This window comes from Melanerpes formicivorus, unplaced genomic scaffold (genome assembly GCF_026170545.1).
Source record: "Melanerpes formicivorus ecotype bairdi unplaced genomic scaffold, bMelFor1.0.p_v2 SCAF_25, whole genome shotgun sequence".
Taxonomy (NCBI): Eukaryota; Metazoa; Chordata; class Aves; order Piciformes; family Picidae; genus Melanerpes; species Melanerpes formicivorus.
The window spans coordinates 7229462-7247245 of NW_027142377.1; the positions used below are offsets into that span (position 1 = coordinate 7229462).

At 37.9% G+C, this 17784-nt stretch overlaps 1 protein-coding gene across 7 annotated transcripts in view; it reads right to left on the bottom strand.

Annotated features, from left to right (window-relative positions):
* The window catches only part of PLCB4 (phospholipase C beta 4), a 165270-nt gene that overhangs the window by 114980 nt on the left and 32506 nt on the right, over positions 1-17784 (bottom strand). For 5 of the 7 annotated variants that reach the window (XR_010989135.1, XM_068153188.1, XM_068153186.1 and 2 more), the window contains exon 3: positions 1087-1153. The exons of the other annotated variants lie outside the window; for them this stretch is intronic. The gene's annotated coding sequence lies outside the window, so the exon portion shown is untranslated. The remainder of the gene's footprint in view (positions 1-1086; positions 1154-17784) is intronic. 7 annotated transcript variants of the gene reach the window in all.

Sequence of the window (17784 nt, forward strand, 5' to 3'; positions counted from 1 at the left end):
TTTCTGATGAAAAAAATTACTTGTTATTCTGCAGGCTTTGCACTCCATCAGTTTCATCTTTGCTGCGCTGCATGATGTTCATCCATGGCAACAGAGTTCAAAATTCAATCATGAAGATGTGTGTCATTTAGCAAGAGCAAGAACTAGAGCACATTTGGCTGATCTTTTTATTGGCTTGGTTTTGCCATTACAATTACTGAGGTTAGTATGAACCAAACAAGGGTTAAGCCAGTGCAAAAGCTACATTATAGTTTTGTTAAGCTGCAGTTCGGGAGTGCTTCTGGAACAGCTGCCTAGGTAGCTCTGCTGTACAGAACTGTGTTTCTATCTGCTACTTCATGAAGATCCTTTTCACAAGCTGAACATCTACATGTCATGACCCTGACTATTCCCTCAAGATCTAAATAGGCTCTCATTGTGGAAATATGGCTACTAATAGCTATCTCAGAATTTATCATGAGTTTGGCAGTGGCAACAACCTGCAGCCCGTGTGCTACAGTTGCTCCCCAGTATTACCCAAGCAGCTTCTTCAATTTTATAAAGCTGTCTGGGTCATTGCTATCTTAAGCTATTGGATTAGGTTACAAAAGACTTCAGCGACACTACCAGCTTCCTTCCTTCCAACATCAATGACTTTTGCTCCTCTGTAATACACATGCAGCAATTACACAAGATCAACACGTCTGTGTGCATTTTCCCCTGTTGTTGAGAAAAAAACTGGCTCCTGATGAGGTTTACAGTATGCCATCTCCACAGCAACCAGTGAAAGATGGTGGCAAGCAAAGATTTTCAAGTTTTAGAAACAAGTATTGCTGTGAAACATGTAAGATGTAAAAATTAAGTGTCAAAGTGACGGTCTTTTTGTTCTCTGGTACACTTCATCAAGTTTCATTTTACCGGTTACAGGATCGTACATGTGAAACAAAGTCATGTATCCATCTATCTATATGAACACACACACAACTGATTCAGAGTAATAAAACAGTGGACCAAAAGTTTAAACTGATATACTGAGAGACAGAGAAAATCCATTAGCATCACATTTGCAAACTAATTGCAATTTCCAGTTTATGACAAGTAACTTACAACACAGTTCTGCACTGGGTGGATAAACAGTGGTCTAATTAGACCGATGTGCTGGGAACTCTTCCTTCTGTGAAGCAATAAAACAAGATGATCAGTATAAAACCTGTTGATATTTGCTAGAATTCACTATTGGGAAAAAAACCACTCCCATAATCCACAGAAGTACAGTATCAAGACAAACACTTCAGAACAGGATTTGGTTATGTCACTGTTAAATCTTTCATGGGAAATGTTTTTGCTATATAACCCTGCAGAGAAAGAGCTATGTTGTGGCAGGTAATGTTGAAAACTCCAGATCAAGCATGCCCCTCCACACTGCACCATGCCAGGACAGTTTTTAACATTCATAAAGCATCCTGAACAATTAGCAAACGCCAGAAAGGAGCAGCTGAATAGTGCTGCCACATTTATTATCTTCCTAAAAAAAATACCAGCTAATTTTAACTGTTTGTCTTGTCTTAATTCATGACTTCTTTAGATGAGCAATGATGTTGAGAAGATTATACTTCAGAATGAGTTAACAGACAAGCTCCAGTAACACAAGACTAGCAGTGCGGGAGTAGACCATAAGCGGTATAAATACAAGGACAATGATCCATTCCTAAGGTTTCCAAGCATCCTGCCTGACATGTGGCAAGTTTCCCCCAAAAGTTATTGCAACCATAACATCTAGCAAGAGTATGTTAGTATTATTCAGATTTCCAATCCACCTCAGAGATACAGCCATACACCACATGCTGCTTTGTCTGACATTGTACCAAAATAGAACCAAAGTTATTCTGTGTCTTAAACAGCTCACGGGGAAAGTTGCTAGAGAAACACATAGCTAAAACTGGAGAGATATTAGGGGCCTTGGAAATATAACACTTTAGACAGGCATCTCAGAACAGGTGTTTGTTTATAGAAAATAGACTTTATATGAGGAACTGAAGAATGATAACAAGGCAGCTTATCCAATGCTAGGTGGTATCTTTGGCTGGTAGAGGCTACAAAAGTCACAGTATAAAGACCTTGACTTGAGAATGGAAAAATTAACACCAGAGGCTTGGATACTGGACTCAACAGGGGTAAGAACATTGAGAGAAACAGAGAAAAGGTGACAGCCACTGGGAGGCACAGTGAAGAGCCCTCAAAGTACAAAAGGACAATCGATGTTCAATGTACGAGAAGCCAGGAGAGGGAGAAGCAAACGGGCAACAACATCATCAAAGGAGCAGGCCAATACTTGTGGAATCATTACATATCAGTATGAGTGAAAGAGGACTATATTTATCAAGGTATGTTTGTTACAGTAACAGGAACAGGACATAGCAAGAATCTGGGGAAACAATTAGATGTATGCACAAATAGGAAGCTTTTTCCAATAGGTGTTAAGCATCTGGCATGCAATTCCCTTGTGCTAGAGTCTTGAGTCTTTGACCCCAAGAACACCTAGAATTGCTAGCCTAAAGTGTCATGGTGGTGCTTATGAACCTTGAAGTAATCAGGGGAAAAAAGGAAATACCAGAGGAATTTGGAGGTCATGAAGAATGTACTGAGCAGAAAGAGTGCATGAAAGGCAGAAAACAGCTATTAGCACTGTGTGAGTTTAAGAGAAAACTGAAGATCAAGAAGGAGACAGAACATAACCAAGTTCAAAAACAGTAGATGGAGCTGTGAGACAAAAAAACACACAAAAAACCAAACCAAACACACAAAATACCCCACCACACACAAAAACCACACCACCACCACCACTTTAAGGAGAATAGTTAAAACGAGACATCTGAAAATAAAGGCATAAACCCCAACCTTCATGTAAAGTCATGAAACTAAATCCACAAGAGCTGAGTGTGATGCAAGTATGACAGCCATAGCATATTAGGAGACAGAATTTAAATGATCTGTCATTTGTTTTTCCTGCCCTTAGATACACTAACATTGCTCATGCCTAATGCCTGGTTAAATCCCAGCCAGCTTGCAGTCAACCAAGTGCCAAGATCAGCCAAGCACCAGGCAAACACAAACTCAACCTAACTTAACAACCATATTGCAGGGTCATTCACATTCTTCATACTCTTCAGGCTATGCTACATGCTAATTCCATTTGCAGTTTTTCACAGAAGCACAGAAGAAAACAAGTTCTCTTAGAAATAAAGGAATTGATGAAAAGTCTATTGATTTCTGGAAAGGAGTAAGTAATACTTCGAGGTAAAGGCTAATGAACACTAATAAGTGAAATACGAAGATCTGGAAAGATAACTGGTATCACTGTCACCACAAGCAAGTCTATAACTTCAACACAGGCTCCACATCATATCCAGGTTCAAAACAAAGCTGAAAGTGATAAAAGACAGAAAGAGCAAATGACCTAAAGGAAACCCCCAAAACTTTATTTTAAAAACCTTATAAGAGGAAAATACATTTCTACATCTATATACTTACTTACTTTTCAAAGTAAACCACCTACTATTTTGATGGGAGAAATTCTCCACTTGAACTTGAAGTAGCTTCACAGTAACACTTTTGAGGTTTAGTTTACTTATAAAAGTACAGGCAATAGTCTGTCTAGACCATATGGGATTTTTCTTGCAACCTGAATCTCCTAAAGTGCAAAGCTCCTAAAGCTTCAAATATATATTTTGTTTTATAAGAGAAAGATGCTTTTCATTAGGCATTCTTTGAATTCCCCATGATCATTACTGAACAGGGGGGACTATTCATTATGATCTTATCACTTACTCCCACATATTACATGCAGTCCAAGGTCCTGCTTCATTGCAGGCAAGTGGAATGCAAGTGATTTCATTTGGACTGCATTTGGCCCTTACAGACCTGATTACAAAGCTGTATGGAATGAGCTTAGAGAACAGAAGAAATCATTTACAATAGAGATACTTTGGGGTTTAATAGGATCACAAATGAAGCTGCACCAGCTCTTTTTTAAAGTAACATATCTCTCTGATCTTTTATATTTACTATGCATAAAGAATACACAAATAAACCAATTAATTCCAATTTAGTGTTGTTTTAAAAAGTTGTATCATGATGAGTTGTAAACCCACAGCTGAGCTATAGAACTACAACCAGCTTCTTACAACTGTTCTGTGAGCCCTTACTAGCCATGCTAAAACTATAATTTAACAGTAATGCATCAAGGCAGCCTCAAAGTTGATGAACCTTTGCTTTTCATGCGTTTCCGAACTACCACTCTTCCTTACCAGCAGCTCAATGCCATCCATTCCTCTCATCCGTTGGCATATGGTCTTCCATTCAGCCATAAAACACTCTGACTTCATGTCACTTAGTGATTACAATTCAGCATTTCTCCCTTAATGAGGAGAGCTGTTAATTTAGGAAGATATTGTTAACTTAAATGTGATGCATTTCAAATTAAACAATAATAGTACCCTCATTAGATCTTCAATCTATCAGACTGCTGGCTCTTTGTTATGATTTTATAGTAGTATTTTTCACTGTCAAACTTTTTCTCACATGCTGCTGTGCAAGTGAAAAGACAATTCTGCTCCACCACTTCGGTAAATGTTCTCCAGTTAAAAATAAATCTGACAAATAAACAAGTAAAAAAAGAAAGTGACCAAGTGTGCAACTTCAACACAATGCAACTGCTCATGAAGGATGTGCTTACAGATCCCAATGAATTTAATGCATAAAGACAACATTAACATAACTACTGTCAAAATAAAAACATTCCCATAAAATCAATAAGGTTGGAAAAGATCTCAGAGATCATCAAGTCCAACCTGTCACCCAACACCTTATGACTACTAAACAATGGCTCCAAGTGCCACGTCCAATGCTTTTTTGAACACCTCCTGGTATGGTGACTCCACCACCGCCCTGGGTAGCCCATTCCAATGGCCAACAATTCTTTTTGTGAAGAACTTTCTCCTCATCTCAAGCCTAAACTTCCCCTGGCACAGCTTGATACTGTGTCCTCTTATTAAAACAATCACTTCATACTTAACTCCTAGTGCTGCAGTCATACAGCTAGCTAGCACAGAGTGCAACCACAGTAAGAACTTCACTCAGACACTGATACTCTATCAGTCCTCCTGGTGAGAAGCCAATTCCTCCTCTGAATTTTCTCACCCTGTACTGCAAGGCAAAACAAAATCATTATGCTAGAATGACTTGTACAGAGCTCATATAGAGAAAAGGAAAGAAGCACAAGAATGGAAATTAATTACACTTTGCCTCCCCAAAGGCAGGTACTTCCACTCACACACAACTGCAACCCCCATGCTGTAATACCTTAGCTTACCATAACAAGAAACATTACCAGCTGATCCAGTGCCTGTCACTACTTTGGCTGAAACTGACCCTCAGAAATAGAGGGCACTCCTTATCTGTCATCTCTGCCATAGTGCCCTTACTACAAACCTGGTTTTACATACAAAAATATATAATACATTTTTTTATTTGCTAGCATATGATAGTCTTATGTTAGCCCTCTTCCTTTCATATCTTTATTCATTTTAAACAAGTCAATAGTGTTTTAATAGTTTCTGCATTAAAGAGACTAAGCAGTGCCTAAAGTCTGTAAGAAGTTTGATAAATTCAGAACACGTCATGCTTCAAGTACTCTGACAAATACTGTGATAAATCACAGTATAATGCAAATAAATACCTGTATCTGCATGATCACATGATACAACCCTAGAGCATCACTGCCTGTTGCTTTGTAACATCATCTAACCTAGAAACAAAATTATCCAGTGCTGTTTCTGGGGTTTTTTGCTAATTAAAAAGCCCTTAAAGACAAAGACAAAAAAAAAAAAAAAGCCTAAATATGGCAGAGATTAGTTACTTGTCCTCTAATTATGCCAAAATCATCTTTGAGGAAATAAGAACTCCCTCATGTTGTATTGCAAATAGAAATAACGTGCTACAAAAGAGTTAAATGAGTTATATACTGCAGCTGGACAATACAAGCACTGTGACAAAATAGCAAGCGTGGTGGGGCACTGAAATAATTTTCCAGTTGTGAATAAAAGAGACAAGACTAAAAAGAACCGTTAATATTGATTCTGCTCGACATACATTTCCTACCAGGCAGCAAACCACTGTGAAAGAACACCTGGTGGCAGATTTTACAGTCAAATCCAAAGTAGACCCATCTAGCACACTACCAAGATCACTCCGCTTCGAACACAGGCTTATATCAACGTGTCTAACATAGTATTTGATGAATACATATTGCGTACTCAATAACTAGAACAACATCAACAACATCCACTCAAGAGATCTCAAAAAATCCCCATTTTTCAAGAGTAATAAGCACACACAGCACACAACCTTCATGCACACCAATGAATTTTCAGATGAGCAGGTTCTAGCAACAGCAAACTTCAATGAAGACTTGTTCTCCTGTTCTTACCCCAGAAAATGACAGCTGAGCTTTGGGAGGTGATGCTGGAGGTGAAAAAAAATAAATTTCACACTGCCAGTATATATTCAAACAGCTTTAAGTGTTATCTAAAACACACCAAATCATGAGTAATCCATACTTATAAGTGAGGTAAAGTTATTGAAGCTGGTGTATCCAAGATATTATTAATTCATTAGGTTGAGATATGTTTCCTTTTTGAACAGAGAACAGACCACAACAATTAATCCCCTTCCTTCCATGTTTGGTCACAGTTTAGGCAACTTGTTTAATCATTCTCTAGCAATACAAGATACAATTTCATTCATATTAGAAATCATTCTGCTGCTTCACACTGTTCAGTGACTTGAAACTCTCATATTTCTAATCATCATTTACCATTCAAATAGTACTTCATGACACAGAGACTAAAGAGTTGTCAAACAGAATGACAGGCAGGTTTTAAGTGTGAACAAAGCAATAAATGCTTAAAATGTTTCTCTCACAAGTCCCATTGAGGAAATCCTGATAAGGAAAGTGAAGAACTGGTCCTAAACTACAACACTCACATATCGCTAGCAAGAAAACTGAAGTCATAACACAACCCCAACACTGCACCCCATCCCATCAGCCTCATAGCACCCCAAAGGGTATTGCAAGTTAGAAGGGTTTTTTGTAACAATGTTAAAAAAGAAACCAATGTCTTTTAACAATGTTAAAAGAAAACAAAACCAAAACCAAACACCCACACGAAACACAACCACCACCAAACAGAAACAAAACCAGAAAAACCACAGCTCTATTCTTATAGCTTTCAGGCATAGGAACAGTTTTTGTGAGAGTTTATAGATATATAATCCAAAACAAATCATTTGATGTTGGAAAACACACAGAATATGCTAATACCCTGAACACACTCTCACAGCCAGCCAGAACCCCCTGTTTGTAGCTATTCCGCTTGCAAGGGAGCTGAAGATCGGCTGTGTTAATTTTGTATCACGTTTAATTAAATTTTTCTGGCCACTCAGAACCGATTTTCTCTTCACAAAATGAATCTTTATTGGATATCTGTAAATAGAACAGGGATTCATTCCCATATAAAGAGATCTAAATATACTACCCTTCACTAATGAAAAAAAAATAAAATACAAAACCAGAAAACTTCACATGAACTAACAACCCAACTAACCCTTACCAAACTTCACGTACACACATCCACTGAAATCACGAAGAGGGCTCAAGCTGCCACAAGTCAGTCCCTTTTAACAACATACAGGCAGCAGTAATGGGTATCACTGACATTTTGGTTTAGCTATCCATGGCTAAAGAAACACTTCAGTAAACTGAACAAAAGGAGGGACTACCAGGCTGGAAAACAATGGGTTTTGAATTCCTGGCTTTACTTAAACTAGACTGGCATTTTGCCACAGATTTTAGCAGAGGGTGAAATCACAAGTAGTTCTGGAGAGTACCAGGAAAAGCAGCAGAATTTCCCACCATGCCTGCATGAAACAAATGTGTATTTTACAAGAACAATATGTTAGCAGAAGTTCTAAAAGCAACACCCTGAGAAGAAACTCTCCTCCTGTTTTCTAATCCTGAAAGGATCAAGGGAAAAACAGAAGACTGACTGGTAAAACAGGATCTGAGACAAGTGATGAGTTAGGGAGTTTGAGGTATTTTTTGTTGTTTTTACAGCAGACTTCAAGCCTCATGACAGCTTCATGGTTTCTGTTCAGTCATAATTGCTGCACTAACAAGGTTTTTCTTCAGGCCTTCATAACTAATTCAAGTTGCACACTGGGATTTGCAGATATATGTTAATAGACAAAGGGTTATGACTACCCCAGGGTCATGTTAGGTAGACAATTCAGTAGGTTGACTGTACGCGAGTTACTCCTCCTGTCATGTGCAAGTTATTGTGATTTCTAATACACTGGTCACAATGCAATAAGCATCCTGCATTTATGCTACAGTGTAACAAAAGTAGGAGTTGTGATACATTGGAAATTATGCATGTTTTGAACATGCAATAAACTAAGGCAGGGGTCACTCTGCATGTTGTCTAAGGCATGCATCACCGCCAAAGAACAAACATTTTTCTTCAGATATATTAAAATGTTCATTACTCAATCTACTCGACTACCCATTTTGTTTAATATGTATTCTAGCAATAGATTGAAAGAGATATGAAAAAACTATTTGCTTTAGAAAGTAAAATAAGAATAGGTCATTATATTTACCTTTCATAACATATACAATTAGCATTTGGGCTAAAAAGCATATACTATTCTCGAAAATAATTCTAGGCTGGCTTCATTTCCAGACATTGTCTGTTAATAGCTTGAGAACCTGTTGTGGAATTTTAGCAACTACCTGACTCTAAAATGAATGCTGGCCACACTATTCTTGATTCAGGCCAGGATGCCATTTGCCTTCTTGGGCTCCTGGGCACACTGTTGACTCATGTTCAGCTGGCTGTCAATCAGTACCCCCAGGTGCCTCTCTGTTTGGCAGCTCTCCAGCCACTCCAACCCCAGCCTGTAGCACTGCATGGGGTTGTTGTGACCAAAGTGCAGCACCCAGCACTAATGCAACACCATTCAGTGATTTGATTGTATTGAGAGCTGTTACATCATGAAAGGTTCTGAAAAAATCAGACTTGTTTAACTAGGATCTGTTAGCCTGTTGAAGTCTCATCAGTTGTTTGAAAGAAGTGGAGATGGAGATTAAGGGTATAAACTCCTAAATGAACCACAGGAAGGTGTGCAGCATGAAGGTGAAGGAGGTAGAGAACACAAAGAAAAGGGTACACCTCAGCCTGGAGCAGAGGGATCTCATAGTAGGACAAGGAAGATAAAGAACATGAAGTTATGGAAGCACAGTGGGAGAGGGACAGAGGAAGCAGGGGAGATGTGGCTCATTGCAGAAGCCAGATGATGTACATGCAACCTGAGAAGCTGAAGCTGCTGCTGACACAAACACTATTTCCTGAGCAAGTTATGACAAAGAACTGCTGCTGTAAGGTTATATGGAAACTCCGCCACAAATACAGCGTTTTTCCTAGCTTCTCCCTGAGCTGCATTGTTTCCAGCAGACATACTCACTCTGCACAGACAATCAGTAATAAGGAAGGAAAACCCAGTTCTGAGACAGAGGGAAGGGTACAACATCTAGCTTCTAAAGTAAGGAATGATAGGTGACAAGCAGTTAGGACCATTAGAACTCTCAAGCAGCCAGCAGCAGAGGGTCTCATTCCTCACATCCATTAGCTTTTGCTCTGTAATAGGAAAAACCTCCTTCTGCTTTTTCTGGAACGTAAGCTGATCTAAAACCAGGGGAAGATAATTCAGTGGAATATGGGAGTGTGCAACTGAGCACAGTGATTCAAGAGCAGAGGGCCCAAATGGAAACACTCCTCCTGTTCCAAACTTTTCACCCTGTCTCAGCATAAGGAAAGAGTTACTTGATGAGAGAAGTATTACAACAGGGGAAAACAGAAAGGGAAGGAAAAATGCTACAAAGCAAGGACAAACATGGGCCATTTACCTCATGCTTCCAGTAACATGGGAAATACCCTGCCAAACTCTCCCTGCCTTATTTTTGCATTTGATTCCATTAAATTTCACCTGACACTCATTCCCTTTAGTGATTCAGTCTGGGCCTGTTGTCATCACACCGATATTCTGAAGAGAAAAGTTGTGATCAGCTGTAGTTTCACACATTTCTGGGTTTCATATGCTGCACTCAGCCATACAAAAGCTTTTGTCAAGTCTGTCACCACAGCTGTTTTCCTATCCACCTAATTGAGACACTCTGCAAAAACTAATGAACATGAAATGTAATAAATTACATGAAAATGAAAAATACCAGCTTCACTAGTCCTCAGGTTATCATCTAACCATAAAAGTAAAATGCTTAATTTGTGAAATTTCTTTTATTTCCAAATTTAATCAAACCAGATACCTTATTTGTGTATCACATCAACTTGAATTCTCAAGAGTGATGTTAAGTTTTGTAGAGACACTAAAAGCTGTCAGCAAGTTCATCTATGTTAGAGCTTTATACTACAAGTATATTTTAACCTATCACAAACTACTTCAGAGTCAAGATTTTCAGAAAGGGTTCTGAAACAAGCACCAAACCAAATAAGGATTTGTCAATGAGTTTACTATGGAGTACTTTGTTACTCAAAAATCTTTCTTCCTTCCACTAAGATCCTTTGACAGAAAGCAGATGATTTCATTCACCGTGACTTGCAAAGAAACTCTGAGGGCAGCATTCCAGATTGCCTTCCGGACACAACATGACATCCCCATCACCCCCAGAAGAAACACGTGCCAAGGCTGAAATTCCTGCTGGAACATTTGCTCCCTCTTCACTTGGAAAAATCACACAAGCCAAAGAGCCTCAGCTGCTGTGTGATACCACATGCCAAAACAGCAAGTCTTTCACATCATTCAACCACAAACAGGACAAATTCTTTATATAACCATGAGTAGCAGTTTTAAGTAGAAAAATTTCTTAAAATGACAGTTACATGAACAGCTCTTGGACTGCCCCAAACTCCAATTCCCTTCATCCCCCATTAATGCTGTCTTTATGAGAATGTCAGAAATACCCACTTCCACTCCTTCCATGCCTGCTACAATAAGGAAAAAAACCAAACATAGCATTGTATTTTTTGCCTTTGTATCTACAGGCAAAATAACAGCATAAAAATCACAGGATCACAGAATGGTAGGGGTTGGAAGGGACCACAAAATATTGTGTTCTGAAAGAAAATACACGCTTATATTTTCAGTTAGCCTGGACAGGAGCAGAATTTGTTACCTAGTCTGGTTTGGAGATTTACCAGCAGACTGGTGGAATGCCATGTTTTTCCCAAGGATCATCTCATACAGCAAAGAAGGCACCTTAACTGCAGAGGCATTTTTAGAGAAGTAAGAGCCTGGAACATGACTTTAACTCAGCTGAAATCTCTCTCCTCTACATCAAAAGACTAAAAGCTATGTGCCCAAAGTTATCCATCTAGAGCTCTCTAATCAATGCAAAATGTTAGACACCTCCAGAGGACAAGTTATATCATCGCAGGATATCTGTCTAGAACAAGACAGATTAATCATTCTTCCAAAAGTGCCTTGTTCTCCCCTGTGACTTTAGGAGCCAAAACACTAAAAACATGCTTAGCTTTAGACAGACAAACTAGAAAAGATAAATCTTGCCTGTATAGCTAGACTACATACCACCTAATACTATAACTACATTTTTCTCTGCATGTAGTATTGACACTTATGTAGCATTTCTTCTGTGCAGCAACCTAATACTTCTGTTTAGCTCATGACCCATCTAATTTTACGCCTTCTCCTGCCTACTTCTCTCACGGCTCCGGTTGCTTTGGTTTGTAAACTCGTGAAAAAACAGTGTTGACTAAACTGAGATTACCAAAAAGGAATTTTAAAAACATCTGGAAACATCCACTGCATTACAAGGTCACTTCACACAATGAAGTAACTTTTAAACTCCTTCAGCATCAATGAAAAAAAAAGAAAAAGTTGTGAAATTTGTCTTCATGGATGTTAATTATTCTACCTCACTCCTCCAATGTAGTAAGATACAAAAATCACTAGAAATATTACATTTTACCAACATACCAATACACTACAAGATGTAATGAGCCTAGCAATGCATATGTGAGAATGTTACTCATTTCAAAAAGTTTACTATTAGTCACAGCTCTATTCTAAAGACTCAGTATGAAAATGTGGGCAGAGAAATACAGAAGGCCTGGGAGAATGCAGAAACAGGGCTTTTAAGCAGTTAAGACTACACTCACCACTGGCATAAGGTGCTATTCTTCTATCGAATATAATGTACTAGAGATGAAAACACTATTTCTGAAGTCAAATGAAAAGAACTTGGAAACAGTCTTACAAATACTTCAAAATCACCAATTAATTAACTACAGAAATCAACTCACCTGTAACAGTTTATGTTTGTAAGCGATCAGAAGATTGGCAGATGTTGTTATCCATTGAATACTAGGAAAAACTAATTACATGAGAGCACAGAACAAGTATCTTCCCTGGTAAGTATAAAAAAGGGAAGGAACAGATACGCGCCTGATGACGACCAGAGATTTTACTGAAGACATCTGAACACATGTTCCATGTGCCACCTGAAGACATAGGCTAACATTTTTAGTTTTAAGGGAGTACAGACATTAAAAACACACAAATACTTTATTTTAAAGGAAGTAGGCTGTAATTGTGTGTTTCATCAAGCTATGTGCTTGGATCCTAAAAATCTGTGTAAGAAGTGACCTACTTTTAAATGACAGCAGCCTGATGTGAGCATCCATGGACTTGCAAGTGTAAGAGAACAATACAATGTTCTCATGCTACAACCTGACTGGTGTCACAGTATTTCTCCGAGTATTCCTGCTGTTAAACATGCACAAGGCAGCTGCTGAAGTTACCTTCCTTTTTACAGTACTGAGATTCTTGAAGAAAGCATTTCAAAAATGCCTTCTGCTGGTCCTACCACACAGCTGCTGTCCTGACACCAAGGACAGTTTGATGAACAAAAAGCAAATCTGCCTGGACCTTGCACAGAGCTTCTTTCTCATATGCAGACGCAAATACATGCCATAAATAAGAGTAAACAGAACCTGGAAAAGTAGGTTCAAAGTCAGCTGTGCAGAAGAACACATTTTAATTAATAAAAAAAAAAAGAGAAAAAAAAAACACTGAAGTTCTTCTCTAGTTTGGGGAAGGTAGCAGGAAGTACTGATTTCAGCAGAACTGAATTTGCAGCAGAGATTCTAGTCTACACTTGGGAGTTTAGCTGATTGTGGTGGAGAGAAAAAAGAAAAGAAAAAAGTGCTATTTTAAGTGAAGAAACAGAACAAGATAGTTTTGTGTATTGTCTTCTCCAAAACTTCAGATGTGTTGTATTCTCTCATAATGCCTTGCTTTTGTATACAGGAAGGCAAAGGAAATACATATACTATCAATATATCCTATGTTACCAGGTTAACACTAAATTTCTGTCTTAAGCTAGAGTTATTTTTTAAATGTAAGGGAATTTCAACAGTAAAAACCATCTATCCCTTCATTCACCAAAACAGAGAAGGAGAGGTAAAAAACACAATTCACCACATGTTGCATTTTACATTAAAAAGTAAGAGAAAAAACGTATGCACCCACTGGAGTAAAGGTGGGGGAAGATGGGCTGGCTTCAGATGCTCAAATTCCAAAGAGCTCAAATGATCAAACCCTACCCCTGAGGTATGTTGTCATCACCAAGGGCATTCCAAAGGAAACAAATTAACAGCCTGTGGTATGGCAAACAGCAGGGAAAGCAAGCCTACAATAAAGGACAAAGCAGGACAAAAATCAAATCTCATCTGAAAGAAGAGACAGAAGGGATATACAAACCACTCTGAGGTGGTCCTTTGATAAAGCTTGTAACATATACTTTCAAAGGCTTTTAGCTTTTTCTACATAGCCAGTGAAGAACATTGGGGAGAAAGAGGAATACCAGAATACTCCTTAAATCATGCGGAAGACAAAAATGAGACTTATGACAGCTTACTGTAATTCTGATGCAAAGACAATCAGAGAAAAAAAGTCAGGGAAGCAGTTATTCACCCTGCCATGAATGAAAACATCCCACAAATAAAACTGCATGACATTTGACATATTAAATTCTCACCCTCTAAAATCATCAGTTTAATAATATGTATTTAAAGGCCCATTCTAAAACCTCCAAGTAGAGCAAAATGGTTTCATTTTTTTCTGATAGCGAGATTAATTTATATTTTCATATTTCATTTTAAAAAACCCAACAAGCACAAGCAACCACACCTATTGTGACTCTTTACCAAGAAATAATCCTGTTCCCAGAAGAGCTGAAAGCTAAATGTTAATCAACTTAAGTTGAAGTTACAGCACTGTTAACATAGAGATGTACTGAAAAAGATCTTTACGTATGTACTTCCTACAGCCTACAAACAAACAGTGTGGGAACATGGCTGGGCAAACTTGAACAATGCCCTAATAAATCTCCATAAAGTATCTGCTGCAACACAAGAGGAGTTTAGCAAAAGTATACAGCTGCACAGACTTGTCGTAAACCTTGAAATCTGTTCTACATTAAACATCTGCTCTCAATTTGGGGTCTAATGTTTACATTACTATATTTAACCAATCAAGAAGTGAATCAGCTATCAGTGTGCTATCATCAATAAATATTTTTATTCTTTTTGTCACAAAGGACTTAAAGAGATGGTGCTTCTCAGAGAGTCAACCTGACAGAAGAAAATCTTACCCACATAGAAAAGGGAACAAATAAATATGTTCAACTCAATCTTGGGAGTTAGTACAAGTAGCATTTTCCCTCATAGAAATTTATGGAGGTAATTTATATGAATGTCTATTATCTGAACACTTGAGCTGCACAGTATGAAGCAATACCTAAATAATAAACAGGCACCATTCATACTTACCAAACAATTTTTCCATAATACATAGTTCCATAATATGGAAAAAAGAAAAAATGTAATAAAACCAGCTGTGAGATGAGCAACACATAAGAAAGAATAACAATACCAATCTGAAAGCAAGTACTTTTAAACAAAGCCAAGAAACTTCATTTTACTGTGCTCTCCCCAGTTCCCCTCAGCTTTTAATCTTCCTATATTTTTTTTTAATGAACATACTTCTATCTCCTAGGAATGAGTAACCTATAAATGGATCTCCAGCACAAGTGAAATGGGAACATGCCTGACTGACTATTCAAGAGAAAAAGTAGAACTATAATTTACAGAGCACTGCCTAATGCACAAAGTAAACAAACTGGGGAAAGAATGAATAAAACTCACTATTTATTTTGTGGTCACCTGCTGATAAATATAAAGAGGAAAGCTGAAATCTACCAGTTGGAAGGTGACTTACAAGTAGACAAATATTACTAAGGTGAAATAGAAATGTTTCAACAGTTTCGTTGGAAACGTTACTGGGTTTCTAGGTTTTGCAGTTTTCCAGAAGATGAGGAAAACTCTCATCAGGTCACACCTTGCTTGGCCAAATCAGCCAGCAAAACTACAAATGGAAGCCATGCAGGATGTTTCAAGGAGGCCATTTTTCCTGTCACAATTCCTGAAAAATCAGAATGTTTTATAGGAAAAAAAGTCAGCATCAACAAGTTTCCCTCAAGCACAGTGTTCATATGCCTAACAATCTTCCATGGAAGCAAATGTGCTCAACGTCCTTCAGCAACCATGAAGTGCTCCTAATACTATCATTCAGACCAGGATAGTTTTGTTATGAAACAGAACAACTACTTATTCTCTCTTGGGTTTTGGGGTTCTTTTTTCTGTTGTTCCATCCCTCCTAAAAGTTGGGTTGTTTGTTTTCATGTATTCTAGAGGGATCCCTCTAAATAAGCATGGATGCAACATATATACTATAGATGGATAATGGGTTATATATAATTTGTTATTTATCATATTTTATATAAGCATATGGACAGAAATACTTAGGGGTAAGATCTAGACAGATAAATACAAAATGTCTTGTACTTTTTTCTTCTCCCTCCTAGAATTAAGCATTTGTATTCCAACAGAACAAAACATCTATTCTTACAGGGGTGAGGCATGAAATCAAACCAACATTTCTTTTAGACCCTTTTCTCCTATGCACAGTATGTGTTTCATTATCAAAGAAAGCTTCTATGAGATAGGGTGACACTAAGGATAAAGAAATTGCATCAGCAAATACCATGGACTATTTTTTAAAGTATTACAAACACTTGTTATGGAAGAGTTGACATTTTTGATTGTATACCCATAGCACAGAGGTGAATGTCAGTCCAACAGATGTTTACTTAAAAATAAGTAAATATCAAGAATGTAAGACTTCTATCTCAGTGACTAGCCTTTACTATGCACATAGTATTAATCCACAGCACATTTGTATGGTTAGATATTTTCCTTAAGTCATATGCAAAGAAACAGAATAAGAAAGGATTTCTACACAAAGCCAGAGTGCTTGCAGAACAGTAGTCATGTAGAAAGCAGCAAGGGAAGAGTACCCAGCTCTCAAGTTTCAGTAGGTCTCCACCTATCTACCCATGTACAGGTGACTGCACAAAGCAGTGTGATACACATTGCAAGAAGAGTTGGCAACTAACTAAAAATTTGGATTTATAAATTGAAATTAAAAAAAAGAAAAGAAGAAAAAGAGAAAGAGATTGAGAAAACTAAAATAGCTCAGCTTTATTTCCACAGCCAGTATTATGTTCCTTGTCACTACCACCTGATTGTCTTTTTACTCCTCCACAAGAGAAAACCAGGACTACACAGGACCTATAAAAGCACAGCTGTGGAAAATATTCCACTATCACTGAGCTAAACAGCCTCCCTAACTTCATTCTCTAAGTTTGTCTCTGGATACGTTGCACTGTTGGCTGTCTGCTTGTGAGTCCTCTGTACAAGGAGCACTCTCTCTGTAGAGATAGCAATCTATTATTTCACTGTACTTTGACTCCCTTTGAACCAAAGACCATAGAATCATCATAGAATCAATAAGGTTGGAAAAGACCTCAGAGACCACCAAGTCCAACCTAACACCTCATGACTAACTAAACCATGGCTTCAAGCACCATGTCCAATCCTTTTTTGAACACCTTTTTAAATAAAACTAATGGAAAAATGCTTTCAAGGGGAAGTCAATACCTTGGGAGGCCATGCACATATTCATAAATTCAGGCAAGTAGACTGTATTAAAATAGCCACAGATAATGGAACACCACCAAGTTAAGAAAAGGTGTCTCTGATACTTAGTATCTACACTAAAACTGCCCTAAAATTACTTGAATTTATCCAATTAAAGTAATTCAACAGCCCCACTCAATATTAGGGTTTGACATATCACAGCTCTCATTTGCAAAGCAAATGAAAACTACTTTTCCCTGAAGATGTCTTGCTCAAGAGAGGATTTTATTATGCAGTTTGTAAGTGCCCTAGAATTGATATGTATATGTTAATGGGACAGTATATAAAGTCACCTCAAAGGCAATTGGCTTAAAATTGCAAACCCCTACAGATGGGATGTAGGGTGATAAGTTAATTTAAAATTAGATTCCTAGATATAGTGCACACCTGATAATTGAGAGGGGTGGGAGGAGGGAGAAGAAGGTTACTGCTCTATATTTGAAAAGGTGAATCCCTCCTTCATTAGAGAAGGAGGAAATCCAGAATCATACTGCAGTGGAGATTGAGCTGCAAGGATTTCCACACAGCTGCAGGGGTTGGAGATGGATGTGTT